This window comes from Ovis aries, chromosome 10, assembly GCF_016772045.2.
Source record: "Ovis aries strain OAR_USU_Benz2616 breed Rambouillet chromosome 10, ARS-UI_Ramb_v3.0, whole genome shotgun sequence".
Lineage (NCBI taxonomy): Eukaryota > Metazoa > Chordata > Mammalia > Artiodactyla > Bovidae > Ovis > Ovis aries.
The window spans coordinates 42,269,410-42,286,241 of record NC_056063.1 but is presented as its reverse complement, the minus strand read 5'-3'; positions in this window follow the sequence as shown (position 1 = coordinate 42,286,241).

The following is a 16,832-nucleotide window of genomic DNA, read 5'->3' as shown; positions in this document are numbered from 1 at the left end:
CTCAAAAATGAGAGAATGATCTCTGTTCATTTCCAAGGCAATCCAACAGTAATCCAAGTCTATGCCCCAACTAGTAACACTGAAGAAGCTGAAGTTGAACAGTTCTCTGAAGACCTACAAGACCTTTTAAAACTAACACACAAAAAAGATGTTCTTTTCATTATAGGGGACTGGAATGCAAAAGTAGGAAATCATGAAACACCAGGAGTAACAGTTAAATTTGGTTTTGGAATGAGGAATGAAGCAAGGCCAAGGCTAATAGAATTTTGCCAAGAGAATGCACTGGTCATAGCAAACACCCTCTTCCAACAACACAAGAGAAGACTCTACACATGGACATCACCAGATGGTCAACACCAAAAGCAGATTGATTATATTAATTGCAGCCAAAGATGGAGAAACTCTATACAGTCAGCAAAAACAAGACCAGATGCTGACTGTGGTTCATATCATGAACTCCTTATTGCCAAATTCACACTTAAATTGAAGAAAGTAGGTAAAACCACTAGACCATTCAGGTATGACCTAAATCAAATCCCTTATGATTATACAGTGGAAGTGAGAAATAGATTTAAGGGACCAGATCTGATAGATAGAGTGCTTGATGAACTATGGAATGAAGTTTGTAACATTGTACAGGAGACAGGGATCAAGACCATCCCCATGGAAAAGAAATGCAAAAAGGCAAAATGGCTGTCTGAGGAGGCCTTAAAAATAGCTGTGAAAAGAAGAGAAGTGAAAAGCAAAGGAGAAAAGGAACAATATAAGCATCTAAATGCAGAGTTCCAAAGAATAGCAAGAAGAGATAAGAAAGCCTTCCTCAGCAAACAATGCAAAGAAATAGAGGAAAACAACAGAATGGGAAAGACTCGAGATCTCTTCAAGAAAATTAGAAATACCGAGGGAACATTTCATGCAAAGATGGGCTCGATAAAGGACAGAAATGATATGGACCTAAGAGAAGCAGAAGATATTAAGAAGAGATGGCAAGAATACACAGAAGAACTATACAAAAAAGACCTTCATGACCAACGTAATCACAATGCTGTGATCATTCATCTAGAGCCAGACATCCTGGAATGTGAAGTCAAGTGGGCCTTAAAAAGCATCACTATGAACAAAGCTAGTGGAGGTGATGGAATCCCAGTTGAACTATTTCAAATCCTGAAGTGCTGCTCTCAATATGCCAGAACAATTTGGAAAACTCCGCAGTGGCCACAGGACTGCAAAAGGTCAGTTTTCATTCTAAGTCCAAAGAAAGGCAATGCCAAAGAATGCTCATACTACCACACAATTGCACTCATCTTACAGACTAGTAAAGTAATGCTCAAAATTCTCCAAGGCAAGCTTCAGCAATACATGAACCATGAACTTTCAGATGTTCAAGCTGGTTTTAGAAAAGGAAGAGGAACCACAGATCTAATTGCCAACATCCACTAGATCATTAAAAAAGCAAGAGAGTTCCAGAAAAATATCTATCACTGCTTTATTGACTATGTCAAAGCCTTTGACTGTGTGAGTCAAAATAAACTGTGGAAAATTCTGAAATATATGTGAATACCAGACCACCTGACTTACCTCTTGAGAAACCTATGTGCAAGTCAGGAAGCAACAGTTAGAACTGGACATGGAACAACAGACTGGTTCCAAATAGGAAAAGGAGTACATCAAGGCTTTATATTGACACCCTGCTTATTTAACTTATATGCAGAGTACATCATGAGAAATGCTGGGCTGGAAGAAGCACAAGCTGGAATGAAGATGGCTGGGAGAAATATGAATAACCTCAGATATGCAGATGACACCACCCTTATGGCAGAAAGTGAAGAGAAACTAAAAAGCCGCTTGATGAAAGTGAAAGAAGAGAATGAAAAAGTTGTCTTAAAGCTCAACATTCAGAGTACGAAGATCATGGCATCTGGTCCCAGCACTTCATGAGAAATACATGGGGTAACGATGAAAACAGTGTCAGACTTTATTTTGGGGGGCTCGAAAATCACTGCAGATGGTGACTGCTGCCATGAAATTAAAAGATGCTACTCCTTGGAAGGAAAGTTATGGTCAACATAGACAGCATTTTAAAAAAAACAGACAAATTTCTTTGCCAACAAAGTCCATCTAGTCAAGGCTATGGTTTTTCCAGTGGTCACGTATGGATGTGAGAGTTGGACTATAAAGAAAGCTGAGCACCGAAGAATTGATGCTTTTGAACTGTGGTGTTGGAGAAGACTCTTGAGAATCCCTTGGAGGGCAGGGAGATCCAACAAGTACATCCTACAGGAGATCAGTCCTGAGTGCTCAAGGAAGGACTGATGCTGAAGCTGAAACTCCAATACTTTGGCCACCTGATGCAAAGAGCTGACTCATTTGAAAATGCCCTGATGTTAAGAAAGATTGAAGGCGGGAAGAGAAGTGGATGACAGAAGATGAGATGGTTGGATGGCATCACCGATTCAATGGACATGAGTATGGATAAACTCCGGGAGTTGGTGATGGACAGGGAGGACTGGCGTGCTGCGGTCCATGGGGTTGCAAAGATTCGGACATGACTGAGCGACTGAACTGAACTCAACATGACTATAGAACAGATTCCTGTTGAAATCATTTATCAATATATTTTTCTGCCATAAGATTTTCTTTATTCTAAATTTTAATATCATCACACATTCACAGATACTTAATAAAAAGACTTATACGATGAGTTCTTGAGGGAAGTTAAGTATTGAAGAAGTCATAAATCTTTCTCATTCAGAGCACAGAGAAATTAATTTGTACTCATGTTACTCTGCAGCCCATCTCACACATGCGTTATATATCTTTATATTGTTCCCATAATGCAAATAGATATACAATTTATGGAGAAAAAGCTAAAAGAACATGTATTTACATCCTTTGGAACTGAAAGAATATATCAAACATTTCTCCTCAGCTTTTAAAAGCTCTTTGCATAGTAAGCATCTTTGATGGAGTATGTTTAAGATTGTAAACATTGTGATAATTTATATATTTTCATAGTTTTGGGACAATATTTTTGCCTTATAATAATTTGAGTGAGAGACATGATTGTGAGTTCATAGAAATGTAAATATACTCTTCTGTAGTGGAAAGTGAATGGGCTGGAATCACAACATTTTTACCTATTAATCTTGAGCAAATTAGTTGACTTTTATCAGTTCTAGCTTTCTCATTTATAAAAATGAGAAAGGGATAGTAATATATTTATTTTAGATATTCATTATCTATTAATACAATAATAGTGGGTATCAAATTACTAAAAAACACAGCCAGTTAAAGCAACAAGCCATTGTTCTTGTTCAGAGTTTAGTCATCTGGATTTTGCTGTCGATTGGGATGGGGATTAGCTCATCATGTCTGGGTTCACTCATATCTGTAATGATTTGGCAAATCAACTGAGGGCTGGCTGGTCTGGAACACACTCAGTGGCCGCGATTCATTTCTGCTTCCCATGATCTCTCAACAGGAATAGATTTCCTTCTCTCTTTTCTTTGGGATCCATTTGAATAAGTACACAGAGTGTCTGAAAGCTTGGATCCCATCCATCTGCATTCAAGGACTGAGGCACAGATTTTATCCTTTAAATAAGGAGTTGAAAGTCCCACAGCAAAGAAGTGGATAATTAGGGCCATTTCTGCAATGAATTTTCCAATATATGGATTTGTAAATTTCAAGTTCAATAATTCATATATGTATAGTTCTTTGCAATACTGCAGCCTTCCAATTACCCATCTCTTATTTAACAGAACAGGATACAAATACAGATTGTAATGGGTTTATAGAAGCCAATCTAATACTAAAAACCAGATTTGGTTCTAGAACCTAGATGTACTACATGCTATGTAGTTGCACAGCAGCACATTCTCATGTGCTGTGCTTAATCCCTTAGTCATGTCCGACTCTTTGCAACCCCATAGAATGTAGGCCACCAGGCTCCTTTGTCCATGGGATTCTTCAGGCAAGAATACTGGAGTGGATTGCCATCCCTTCCTCCAGAGGATCTTCCCAACCCAGGGATCTAACTCAGGTCTCCCATATTGCACGTGGATTCTTTATGGTCTGAGCCACCAGGAAAGCCCAGGAATACTGGAGTGAGTGGCCTATCCCTTCTCCAGTGGATCTTCCCCACCCAGGAATTGAACCTGCATCTCCTGCATTATGGGTGAATTCTTTACCAGCTGAGCTACCAGGGAAGTGCTTGTGGGACCACCTCTGTGCCTCATTCCAATAGAAAGCTGTAAATGAACTGAACAAAGCATATGAGTTTGATTACTCCATATTTATGCCTATAGTTTTCCTTGCAGTAGAGCAGTATCTCTGGATAATAATTATGTTACATCCTAATCTTTTTTAACTTAAGCGAAAATTTTTACCTTATTTTAATATTAACTGTTAGTACCACCCAGGTGGTGGAGAAGGAAATGGCAACTCATTCCACTATTCTTGCTTTGGAAATACCATGGGCAGAGGAGCCTATCGAGCTACAGTCCCTGGGGTCACAAAAAGTCTGACATGACTGAGTGACTAAGCACCCATCACAAAGTTTGTTGTCACCAGATACTTTTTGTGGAACTGTAGCCTTCCAGGCTCCTCTGTCCATGAAATTTTCCAAGGAAAAATATGGAAATGGGTTGGCATTTCCTGCTCCAGGAGGTCTTCTTGATCTAGGGATCGAACTCATGTCTCCTATATCTCTTGTGTTGCAGATGGATTCTATAACTACTGCAGTCACTTGGGAAACAAGGTGATCTTTAACTTGGAAGAAAATCAAGAGAAAATTCCTTTCTATTTTCTTATGTTTCTGGTCAGAATGGGCTTCCCAGGTGGCAAGAGTGGTAAAGAACCAGCCTGTCAATGCAGGAGACAGAAGAGATGGAGTTTCAATCCCTGGGTGGGGGAAGATCCCCGGGAGGAGGAAATGGCAACCCAAAGGAAGAAATATATATATATATATATATCAAACATATTTAAGAAAGTGTTAATTCAATCCCTGATAGAAATAAAAATGATTACTAATTTTTACTTAGGTTTATAGCATTAGCTATTCTTAGATTTCACTTTTTATTGCAGTGTAGTTTTGAAGGCATCAGGAAAAACATCTCAAATGATTAACAGTATCAGCAAATCTCTAATCATTCTTTGGATGAACCACTGATCAATAGATTCTTCTTTTGACCTTGATAAATCTTCCACTCATACCACATGAAAATGAAACAAGTCACACTAGGCCTGATCTCAATTGTATAAATAGTCAAGAAAAGCAAGGCCCTTCCTAAAGACAATAAGTTTACAGTATGAAAATATGCATCATTTTATTTTACCTTTATGTTTTGCAGAATTGCAATTATTTCATAACATCCACATTACTAGTTCTATGGTATTCTTTGGCAAGGATTTGCCTTATCTAAGTATACTTTGTATACAGTATTTAGTGTATTTATAATTCACACTGATATTTGATTTACTTTATTCTAAAATTACTGTTTGCAGTTTACATAAGATCTTGCTTTCATTTTTGATGAGAAAAAGTTCTGATGTGATTTGGTAAGAAAAAGTCTCGAGGAAATTTCTGTATTGAAAAAGTAAAACTATGCTTCCAGTTGTTTCCTTTGTGAATTATTCACCTTGTCCTTGTTTGAAAAATTGAATTTGGATTAGATCTAGGCATGAGAGCATCTGGATTTTGATGGGGTGTGCTCCTCAGCATCCCCTCATCTTTCTGCTGTCATTGGCTCAGTTTCTGCTCTGACAATCCTAATGTCCAACAGTGCATTACCTTCTAGCTTAATGAGACTGCTTAGCTTAATATGAGCATAAATATAATATATGATAGAAGTTTTATATTTTAGGATACTTTTATAATGAGGTGCGTGAAACACCAGAATGTATTCTTTTAGCATACTGAATCAATAATTCAAGGGAATTTCAGAATCTATATTTTTTACAAAAGTCCCAAATGATTCTTTAAGACCAGAATGAATTTCCACTGGAAAACTGAAAACAATGCAAACTAGATATCAAAGGTTCTGCATTAGGATCTAAATTGAATTGTGAATTGTGTGACTATTAGTAAATTGAGTAGTCACATCAGACTACACATTCTTGTTATAAAATTATTATGTTTTTAAATCACGTTTCTTGCCTTTTATTCAAATAATTTTAATGTTAAAATGAAATTCACTTGGAAACTTTTAGTAACATTTATATAAATAGAAAAGCTTTCCTTGTGGCTCAGCTGGTGAGGAATCTGCCTGCAATGAGGGAGACCTGGGTTCATTCCCTGGGTTGGGAAGATCACCTGGAGAAGAGAAATGCTAGCCACTCCAGTATTCTGTCCTGGAGTTATCCATGGGGTCACAAAGAGTTGGACATGACTGAGTGACTTTCACTTTCATAAAAATATAAAATATAATTTTCCTGTGCTTATGGTTGCTTTTACTTATTTTTTTTTAATACAGGCATTTACTTTTTTTGATCCTCAATAGAGGTGATTAATGGCTATATCTTTCTACTGTTCTACTTTATTTTGAAATTCAAGTGATTTAATAATCAAAAGAATTAATTTTGAACAAGTAAAACACATACCAGAGATTGTATGCTTTCTGAAATAAATGTATTTTAAGCTGTTCTAAAAAGTCAGAAACTTTGACCTAGATAGAATGAGGATAAAGGTGATTTTTTAAATTTATATGTCATGTAGGACTGTCAAAATAAAATATTTATTTTTCATTGATAGAAAGCAACTTATAGTACTATTTCTCTTTCTCCTGAAATATTACCAGTTAAATAAAATATGAGCTCTAGAGAGTGTTTTTTGCTTTCATTTCTCTATATGAATTTCAGATCTCTCTGTTCTTTCTCCTAGAATATACCCCAAACTGATTTTTGGCCAGTGTATTTTTATGCATTCTGGTACTTTGAATTTTAAGACAAACCAAATTCCAGCATAAATTTGAATATCAGGAAATGCAGTACTTGAGTTTGGGTCCACTAGGTAAACTTTTATCTTTATCAAGAAAACAGTGTGAGAATGGTGGCAAGGACTTTAATAATGAATAATAAAGAAACAATAATAGACTTCTTTAAATATAGCATGAAAAAAATGAGAATAAAATTGCATGTTGTGTTCACTTTCAATCAAAGTGAATACATCTGAAATATCAGTATCTTATTCTTACAGGATAATTAAAAAAGAAAAAAAAACAGTCATGTTTTAACATATGCATGTCTAATTCATGCTGGAATAGACAGATGTTTTTATTTCTCCAAAATGTGATCTTTATTGTTGGTAATAGAAGTCTATGTCTAAACTTCTCTATATTGCTTTCATAGGCCCTCTCCATTCTCCCTATTAAAGGAAAAGGAGAAGATACCATGTCTGTGTTGGAGGAGCTCCTAGTCTAGGTAGATGAGGGAAAGGGATGTTGTGGAGTCCTCTACCATTTCCTTGGATGCCTGGGAAGCTGTGAGTGTGCTGACAGAGGACAGTATAATGATTGGCTTCATCTGGGTATCATCATGGCAGCAAAAATGGAAAAACATAGATGTGCAAAGGGAACATCGTCTCTACAAGAGAGAGGGAAACAAGTAGGTGGAAAATCACATGTCCTACATGTTACCCTGCTTGAACCAGAGTTGAGTACTAGGCCTTTGTGCATCAGAGGAGGAAAAGAGTTGATGTATAAACTATCCTATATTCTCTTATGATCTCTGAAACTAATCTCATATGGTATCTTTTGCTAGGAGTGGGGATTAAATCTAGAATGATTATGATAATATCTGAAATTATAAGAAAGAGATCAGTCTCTTTAACTGAAAAAAGGGCCTCTGTTGGAACTAGCATTGAGAATCTGGTGTTAAAATGTGAATGTACATGATAAATGTATCTGTGGGACTTTTCTGTTTTTCAGAAAGATCAGTGATTAGAGTCTGTACTGCTGCTGCTGCTAAGTCATGTCAGTCATGTCCGACTCTGTGCGACCCCATAGACGACAGCCTACCAGGCTCCTGTCTCTGGGATTCTCCAGGCAAGAATACTGGCGTGGGTTACCGTTTCCCTCTCCAGTGCATGAAAGTGAAAAGTGAAAGTGAAGTCGCTGAGTCTTGTCCGACTCTTCGAGGCCCCATGGACTGTAGCCTACTAGGCTTCTCTGTCCATGGGACTTCCCAGGCCAGAGTACTGGAGTGGGTTGCCATTGCCTTCTCCAAGAATCTGTACTAAACTATTGTAGTTGACATTAGGACACCACTGTGTTGCAGGAGGCTTGGCAAAATATGATAATCAGGCACTACATTTCCCAATCCAAGGAGACATAGGGTTTTATGTGTGGAGTCTCTGAGGCTTCCATGAAATGGAGTCTGAATAAAAGAAAACTGTCTGCAGCATTTCCCGTCGAAACTGTCGAGGATGTAAGCTCACCTAGTACTACGTGTAGCCTTTTTCTTTTTCTTTAACTAAGGAAGAATGATATGCATATATTAATATTGCAAAGGAATTTCAGAAATCTCTGTTCTTTTATGTGAACTGCTTATAATAGTTTATTATCTTCAGCTGCAGGGTCATTCTATCTTCCATGACAGCAAAATATTATGTAGAGAAGTTGTGTGTGTGGAGTGTGCTTGGGGAAGTGGAACGGTTAGTAAGAACAATTAGGGAGAAGTAAACTTCTTAATAGCCCATTGCTTTCCTGAAAGAGAATAGTGATCACCTTTCCTATCCCTGCATGTATAATTTATCTTTGCTTGACTTTGAGAGAATTTATGTGTATAGAGACACAGGAATCATATGAAAAAATTCATCCATCAACAGTTTTTGGAGCTTTATAAACACCCAAAACTTAATGTGAGTACTTTGTTGTTGTCAATTGCATTTCCTCACATCATTGGACAATCAGATTATCTGATGTGTTTTTAAAGTAATTATGAGCACAGAAGTATCTTCTGTTGATTATAACAAATGCTTGTCAAGCTGTGATCTATCTAGAGAAGTGTTCACATCTATTAAGAACTCTGATGATCTTTTCTATAATTTGTTTTACTCTAGGCAGAGGCAAATATGGCAGAATTAAATTTAATTCTTTGATTCTAGATTTCTTCAGAAGCTATCATTGATGACAATCCAAAAAAAAAGAAAAAAAATTATAAGGATATTAAACTAACATTTTTAAATAAGTCAAACTAGAGAAAACGTTTTATGTTTATATCAATTAATTTAAATTCATTTGAAGACTCACTGATTAATCTGTGTCAGACACTCTATTAAGTAGAGATTCAGTGATGAATCAATCATCACTTCTTCTGGCCTCAAGGGTTTTAAATGTGGTTATGAAGACCAGAAAGTTCAGAATTGAGTATAATATAAAATAATAGTGTGATTAGAGTAAGAAAGGGCATACATATGAGAGAGGACTAAACATATCTTAATGGCTAGAAGTTCCCAGGGGAAGAGTTATTTAAATGATAAGATGGTATATAGGAGTTAGCTTGTAAGGACAAGCAGAAAGGACAGAAGAGTTATTTCCAGCTGGTTTAACATATACAAAGATCAAAGGAGCCAGAGAGACTTATGAAATCAGTAAACTGAAAATTGTTTTGTAGGCTACAGTATAAGGATGGAAGATAAGTGTTCCAAAAACTGAGATGTGGGAGTTCAACCGTATCTTAGGAGATGGAGCAAGGAGTCTAGAATCAGCAGGAAGCCAATGAACATTTTTAATTAGAAGGTGATATCTGGTGTATAGTTAAAAGAAAAAAAAAAGACAAATTATATTGATGCCATGAAAAAAGTTGATAGGAAGCAACACTGGATAAAGGGAGACCACATTTAGCAGATAGATCATTGGGACAATTTCAGGGATGGTACTTTGGTTTCTCACTTGAATGATTGGGTGTTTAATGGTTCAAATCAGTGACATCAGAGACCTAGGGAAAGCAAATTTCTTTCTGATATGAGACAGAGTTCAGATTCAAATGTCAGCCATGAAATTAAAAGATGCTTACTCCTTGGAAGAAAAGTAATGACCAACCTAGATAGCATATTCAAAAGCAGAGACATTATTTTGCCAACTAAGGTCCGTCTAGTCAAGGCTATGGTTTTTCTTGTGGTCATGTATGAATGTGAGAGTTGGACTGTGAAGAAATCTGAGTGCCGAAGAATTGATGCTTTTGAACTGAGGTGTTGGAGAAGACTCTTAAGAGTCCCTTGGACTGCAAGGAGATCCAACCAATCCATTCTGAAGGAGATCAACCCTGGGATTTCTTTGGAAGGAATGATGCTAAAGCTGAAACTCCAGTACTTTGGACACCTCATGCGAAGAGTTGGCTCATTGGAAAAGACTCTGATGCTGGGAGGGATTGGGGGCAGGAGGAGAAGGGGATGACTAAGGATGAGATGGCTGGATGGCATCACGGACTCGATGGATGTGAGTCTGAGTGAATTCTGGAAGATGGTGATGGACAGGGAGGCCTGGCATGCTGTGATTCATGGGGTCGCAAAGAGTCGGACACGACTGAGCAACTGAACTGAACTGAACTGATGGTAAATAACTTGCCTGGCAATACAGGAGACATGTGAGACATGGGTTTGATGTCGGGGTTGGGAAGATCCCCTGGGGGAAGACATGGCAACCCACTCCAGTATTCTTGCCTGGTGAATCTGATGGAGAGAGAAGCCCAGTGGTCTACAGTCCATAGGGTCTCAAAGAGTCTGACACGACTGAAGTGACTGAGCACAAAGAATTGGCTTCATGTAAGAGGGTTGGAAAGCATCAGTGTGGAATGCAGTTACTGCCAAACCAGAGATTAACAACAGTGACCTTTGATTCTAGTGATCTTAGCCAGATCCTATAATAGTTAATGCAAAAGACAGAAAATTAAAGGATCTACAGTTAACTGGTTTCCCTCCAAATAATGTGCAGGGATGAATAGGAAGTGGTTAGGGGCTCTCTGAGTCTTCTTTTTCTTAATGTTCTGACCTACATGACCTAGGTTGTCTATTTGCTTGTAGTTTACTTTGAACTTAGAATACTAAATTGTTTATTTGTTTCTGACCTCTAGGTAGTCTACTGCTCTATATTTATTATATGTAACAACCAATGAAATTGTGTCACCCATGTCTTATGCCTTCACCCCTTTGTATTACCATGTGTTTAAGTATAATGAGACTACAAAGTGCTTTTGTTTCAAATAGCCAGCACCTACAGCTTCTGAAGCTTGCTTTGCCCACAAGCCCAAAATCTCAGACATGCCTGGGAATTTATGCTGTTTTGGGGTGGCCACCAACCAAAGACCAACAGATGTGGTTTTACAAAAGGCCCGCATTCCTTGGCACAGGTCAGGAGAATAATGAGAAATAATTTACACTCAACATATAGCTACTACCTTAAGGATTCTGACTGATATTTCACTCCTGGTTGGCTTAGATCTCACTATTCAGGTTTCCAAACTCCTTTTTAGTTCCCTGAAAGGATTTCCTTAATAAATTACTTTCTCACCAACTCTCATCTTAGGCTTGACTTCTGCAAAGAAAGAAAGTGAAAGTGAAGTCGCTCAGTTGTGTCCAACTCTTTGCGACCTCGTGGACTGTAGCCCACCAGGCTCCTCCATCCATAGGATCCTCCAGGCAAGAATACTGGAGTGGGTTGCAATTTCCTTCTCCAGGGGATCTTCCCAACCCAGGGATCAAACACAGGTCTCCCACATTGCAGGCAGACACTTTAACCTCTGAACTACCAGGGAAACCCCCTCTTAAAACATAATCTTTTCACATTTGCCTTACTAATCCCCATATCTCTCCACATGTTGTTTCACAGTTCAGTTCAGTTCAGTCGCTCAGTAGTGTCCGACTCTTTGCAACCCCATAAATCGCAGCACACCAGGCCTCCATGTCCATCACCAACTCCCGGAGTTCACTCAGATTCACATGCATTGAGTCAGTGATGCCATCCAGCCATCTCATCCTCTGTCGCCCCTTTCTCCTCCTGCCCCCAATCCCTCCCAGCATCAGTCTTTTCCAATGAGTCAACTCTTCACAGGAGGTGGCCAAAGATGCTGGAGTTTCAGCTTTAGCATCATTCCTTCCAAAGAAATCCCAGGGTTGATCTCCTTAAGAATGGATTGGTTGGATCTCCTTGCAGTCCAAGGGACTCTCAAGCATCTTCTCCAACACCACAGTTCAAAAGCATCAATTATTTGGCACTCAGCTTTCTGCACAGTCCAACTCTCACATCCATACATGACCACAGGAAAAAACAGAGCCTTGACTAAAGGGACCTCAGTCGGCAAAGTAATGTATCTGCTTTTGAATATGCTATCTAGGTTGGTCAGAACTTTTCTTCCAAGGAGTAAGAGTCTTTTAATTTCATGGCTGCAATCACCATCTGCAGTGATTTTGGATCCCAGAAAAATAAAGTCTGACACTGTTTCCACTGTTTCCCCATCTATTTCCCATGAAGTGATGGGACCGGATACTATGATCTTCGTTTTCTGAATGTTGAGCTTTAAGCCAACTTTTTCACTCTCCTCTTTCACTTTCATCAAGAGGCTTTTTAGTGCCTCTTCACTTTCTGCCATAAGGGTGTCATCTGCATATCTGAGGTTATTGATATTTCTCCCAGCAATCTTGATTCCAGCTTGTGTTTCTTCCAGTCCAGCGTTTCTCTTGATGTACTCTGCATATAAGTTAAATAAGCAGGGTGACAATATACAGCCTTGACATACTCCTTTTCCTATTTGGAACCAGTCTGTTGTCCCATGTCCAGTTCTAACTGTTGCTTCCTGACCTGAATACAGATTTCTCAAGAGGCAGGGTAGGTGGTCTGGTAGTCCCATCTCTTTCAGAATTTTCCACAGTTTATTGTGATCACAAAGTCTAAGGCTTTGGCATAGTCAATAAAGAAGAAGTAGATTTTTTTTTTTTTCTGGAACTCTCTTGCATTTTCCATGATCCAGCAGATGTTGGCAATTTGATCTCTGGTTCCTCTGCCTTTTCTAAACCAGCTTGAACATCAGGAAGTTCATGGTTAATGTATTTCTGAAGCCTGGTTTGGAGAATTTTGAGCATTACTTTACTAGCATGTGAGATGAGTGCAATTGTGTGGTAGTTTGAGCATTCTTTGGCATTGCCTTTCTTTGGAATTGGAATGAAAACTGACATTTTGCAGTCCTGTGGCCACTGCTGAGTTTTCCAAATTTGCTGGCATATTGAGTGCAGCACTTTCACAGCATCATCTTTCAGGATGTGAAATAGGTTAACTGGAATTCCATCATCTCCACTAGCTTTGTTCGTAGTGATGCTTTGTAAGGCCCACTTGACTTCACATTCCAGGATATCTGGCTCTATATTAGTGATCACACCATCATGATTATCTGGGTTGTGAAGATATTTTTGTACCTTTCTTCTGTGTATTCTTGCCACCTCTTCTTAATATCTTCTGCTTCTGTTAGGTCTATACCATTTTTGTCCTTTATCGAGCCGATCTTTGTATGAAATTTTCCCTTGATATCTCTAATTTTCTTGAAGAGATCTCTAGTCTTTCCCATTCTGTAAGGACCTATGAAATGTACCTGGTTTTATCTCAACATATCAATCTAAAACAAGATTCTTGATAACTCAAAAGATGGTCTTGTTTCTGATCTTTGGGTAAAAATACATGATATAAACATTTTAAGGTCCTTCCCTGTGGCTCAGTGGTGAGGAATCTGCCTAATAGTGTAGGAAACAAGGGTTAAACAGCTAGTCTGGGAGGACCCCATATGTGACTTAAGCCCATGCACCACAACTATTGAGTTTGTGCACTAGAGCCCAGGACCTGCAACTACTGAGCCTACATGCTGCAACTACTGAAGCCCTGAAACCCTAGAGCCTATGCTCTTCAACAAGAGAAGCCACCACAATGAGAAGTCCATGCACTTGTTGGTGTTGTTTAGTCACCAAGTCGTGTCCGATTCTTCACAACCCCATGGACTGCAGTACATCAGGCTTCCCTGTCTCACATCATCTCCTGGAGTCTGCCCAAGTTCATGTCTCTTGCATCAGTGACACCATTCAATCATCTCATCCTCCATTGCCCTCTTCTCCTCTGCCTTCAATCTTTCCCAGTATCATGGTCTTTTCTGATGAGTCGGCTGTTTGCATCCTTGGGCAATGTATTGGAGTTTCAGCTTCAGCATCAGTCCTTCCAAAGTGTATTCAGGGTTGATTTCCTTTAAGATTGACTGGCTTGATCTGCTTGATTTCCAAGGTACTTTGAAGAGTCTTCTCTCCAGCACCACAGTTGGAAAGCATAGATTCTTGGGAGCTCTACTTTCTTTACTGTCCAGCTGTCACATTCATGTGTGACCACTGGAAAGATCATAGCCTTGATTATGTGGACATTTGTCAGCAAAATGATGTCTTTGCTTTTAAACATACTAAGTTTGTCATAGCTTTCCTGATAAGAAGCAATTGTCTTCTAATTTCATGGCCGCAGTTACCATCCACAGTGATTTTACAGCCCAAGAAGAAGAAATCTGTCACTGCTTCCACCTTTTCCCATTCTATTTGCCATGAAGTGATAACATCAGATTACATTATCTTAGTTTTTTTGTTTATTTTAATATTAGGTTTAACCCGGCTTTTTCACTCTCCTCCTTCATCCTCATCAAGAGGCTCTTCGGTTCCCTTTTGTTTTCTGGCATTAAAGTGGTATTTTCCACATATCTGAAGTTGTTGATATTTCTCCAGGCAATCTTAATTACAGTTTGTAATGTATCTAGCCTGGCATTTCACATGATGTGCTCTGCATATAAGTTAAATAAACAGGGTGACGATAAACACTTAGAAATGAAGACCCAGCACAGCCAAAAATAAATAGATAAATAATAATTAAAATAACACCAAAATATTTTTAAAAATCTGTTTTAAATGCATAATAGGAATAAATGTTATATATATGTGTTTATATGTATATGCATGTGTATTTGTATGTATGTGTATGTGTAGTAGCAATAATGAATCTATAGACATATCTCAGAGATATTATGAGTTTTGTTCCATACCTCCACAATAAAATGATCATTGCAATAAAGTGAATCACACAATGCTTTTTTTTCCCAGTGCATATAAAAGTTATGCTTACACTGTAGTGTAGTCTATTAAGTGTGCAGAAGCATTGTTAGGATAATTACTGACTGAAACCACCCATCCTGGCCAGGCAAATTAGGAACATTTTGCATGAGTTATTTAACAACAGGAGGTTCTGTTAAGGAACATGAAACTAATCAGCTACCACCAACTGGAAGAATTTGGGAAAAGTCAAAATGTGAGAGAAGATGTCAGTCCATACGTGCTATGGACTTCCAGAATCTTTCGGACCTAGATCCCAGTCCTGGCCAATCCTTCGTGGCCTCGGTTTACTCATCTGTAAAGTGGGGAGATTATAATCCCTTTTAGGTCTATTGTAGGGATAGAATGATACGACACACGTAGAATGCTCAGCCTAGCTCCTGGCCAGAGCCAGAGCTCAAGATCGGGGCCCTATGAGTGTTATCTGGAATCAGATTACGGGATGCTCCCTCTCTAGGGAGTAGAGACAGCTAGTTTGCTGAGTCCTTCTTCACTGAAAGATGCATGTGCGACCAGGAAGGGCCCTGAATCAGAGGAATTGGCTAGAGACAACTAGAACCTAACCCTATCACCATAAAACATTAGACTGAGAGCCATATGACAGAGCAGTTCTATTGTGTTCCCTTATCTTGCTGCTGTCCACCCAGTCACCCCTTCGTAATAAATGATCTTGCTTTGTCAGCACCTGTATCTTCTCAGACAATTCATTTGTAAGTGTTAGACAAAAGACAACTCTAGGTCCCTGGAAGGGGTCTGCCTTCCTGCAACAAATGGCAACCTCTTCTCTATGACTGATATCTTGACCACTCGAGGTACTCAGGGACCAGCTTGCCAATTGACACATGAGACCCAGCGACTGCAAACAGAGCCCTTTTATCCCTGCTTTTCTCCTGATGTGGATGACTGGCCAGAGAACCCCAACAGGGTAAAATACATGAGACTTTGTTGACCTCTTTCTCCTTCCCTCTCTCTTTCCTCTTTTCAACCCCTTCTATCCTCCACTTTTTTGATTCTATCTAGGTAGTAGATACAGTAGTCTGGTTAAAGGGCCTCAACTTAATCTGAGGATATGAGCCTGACCACCTCTAGCGAGTGAAGAACTTGAATTCTGGCCTGGTATCTGGTTTCTGGTAGGGCCAAGTTCCAGTCCTCCCTTACTGGAAGCCCAGGGAAAAGTCTTACAATACCTACGTGTCTGCAGGTAACAACAGACATCCATAAGTTCAACCCTTTTGTTCCCTCTCTTCCCCCTTTTCTTTAAACTTAGCCTCCTTTCCTCCCTTTGAAATCTCTGAAGACCTAAGATATTTCTGTTTAGTCTGTCAGTATTCAGATCTGAAGTTCTGTGTCTCCATAGGAGGTTTTCTAAGAGACCACAGTTTTGTTTTTATGGGCATGTCTGATCAGGATCTCCATGCCTGTCTGTGTTCTATATTTTGTATTCTACGTTGTGATTTCTGATGGCTATTCTGCCTTGTGAAATGGGAAATTCTGGTTCTGTTCCACTGCAAAGCCCTCGGGTGAATCCTGTCTGACTGGAAAGATTTTAGCTATGAATCTATAACTAAGATGATATATTTTATTATAACATTAGGTGGCTACTATATTGTTTAGACTGTAGAGAAAGTTGGTTTAGGTAAAACTCTTGAAAATTCCAAAACTGGCTCTTTTGCATATACATTTAGTAAAAACTAGCTTGATTATTTTTTTTTTT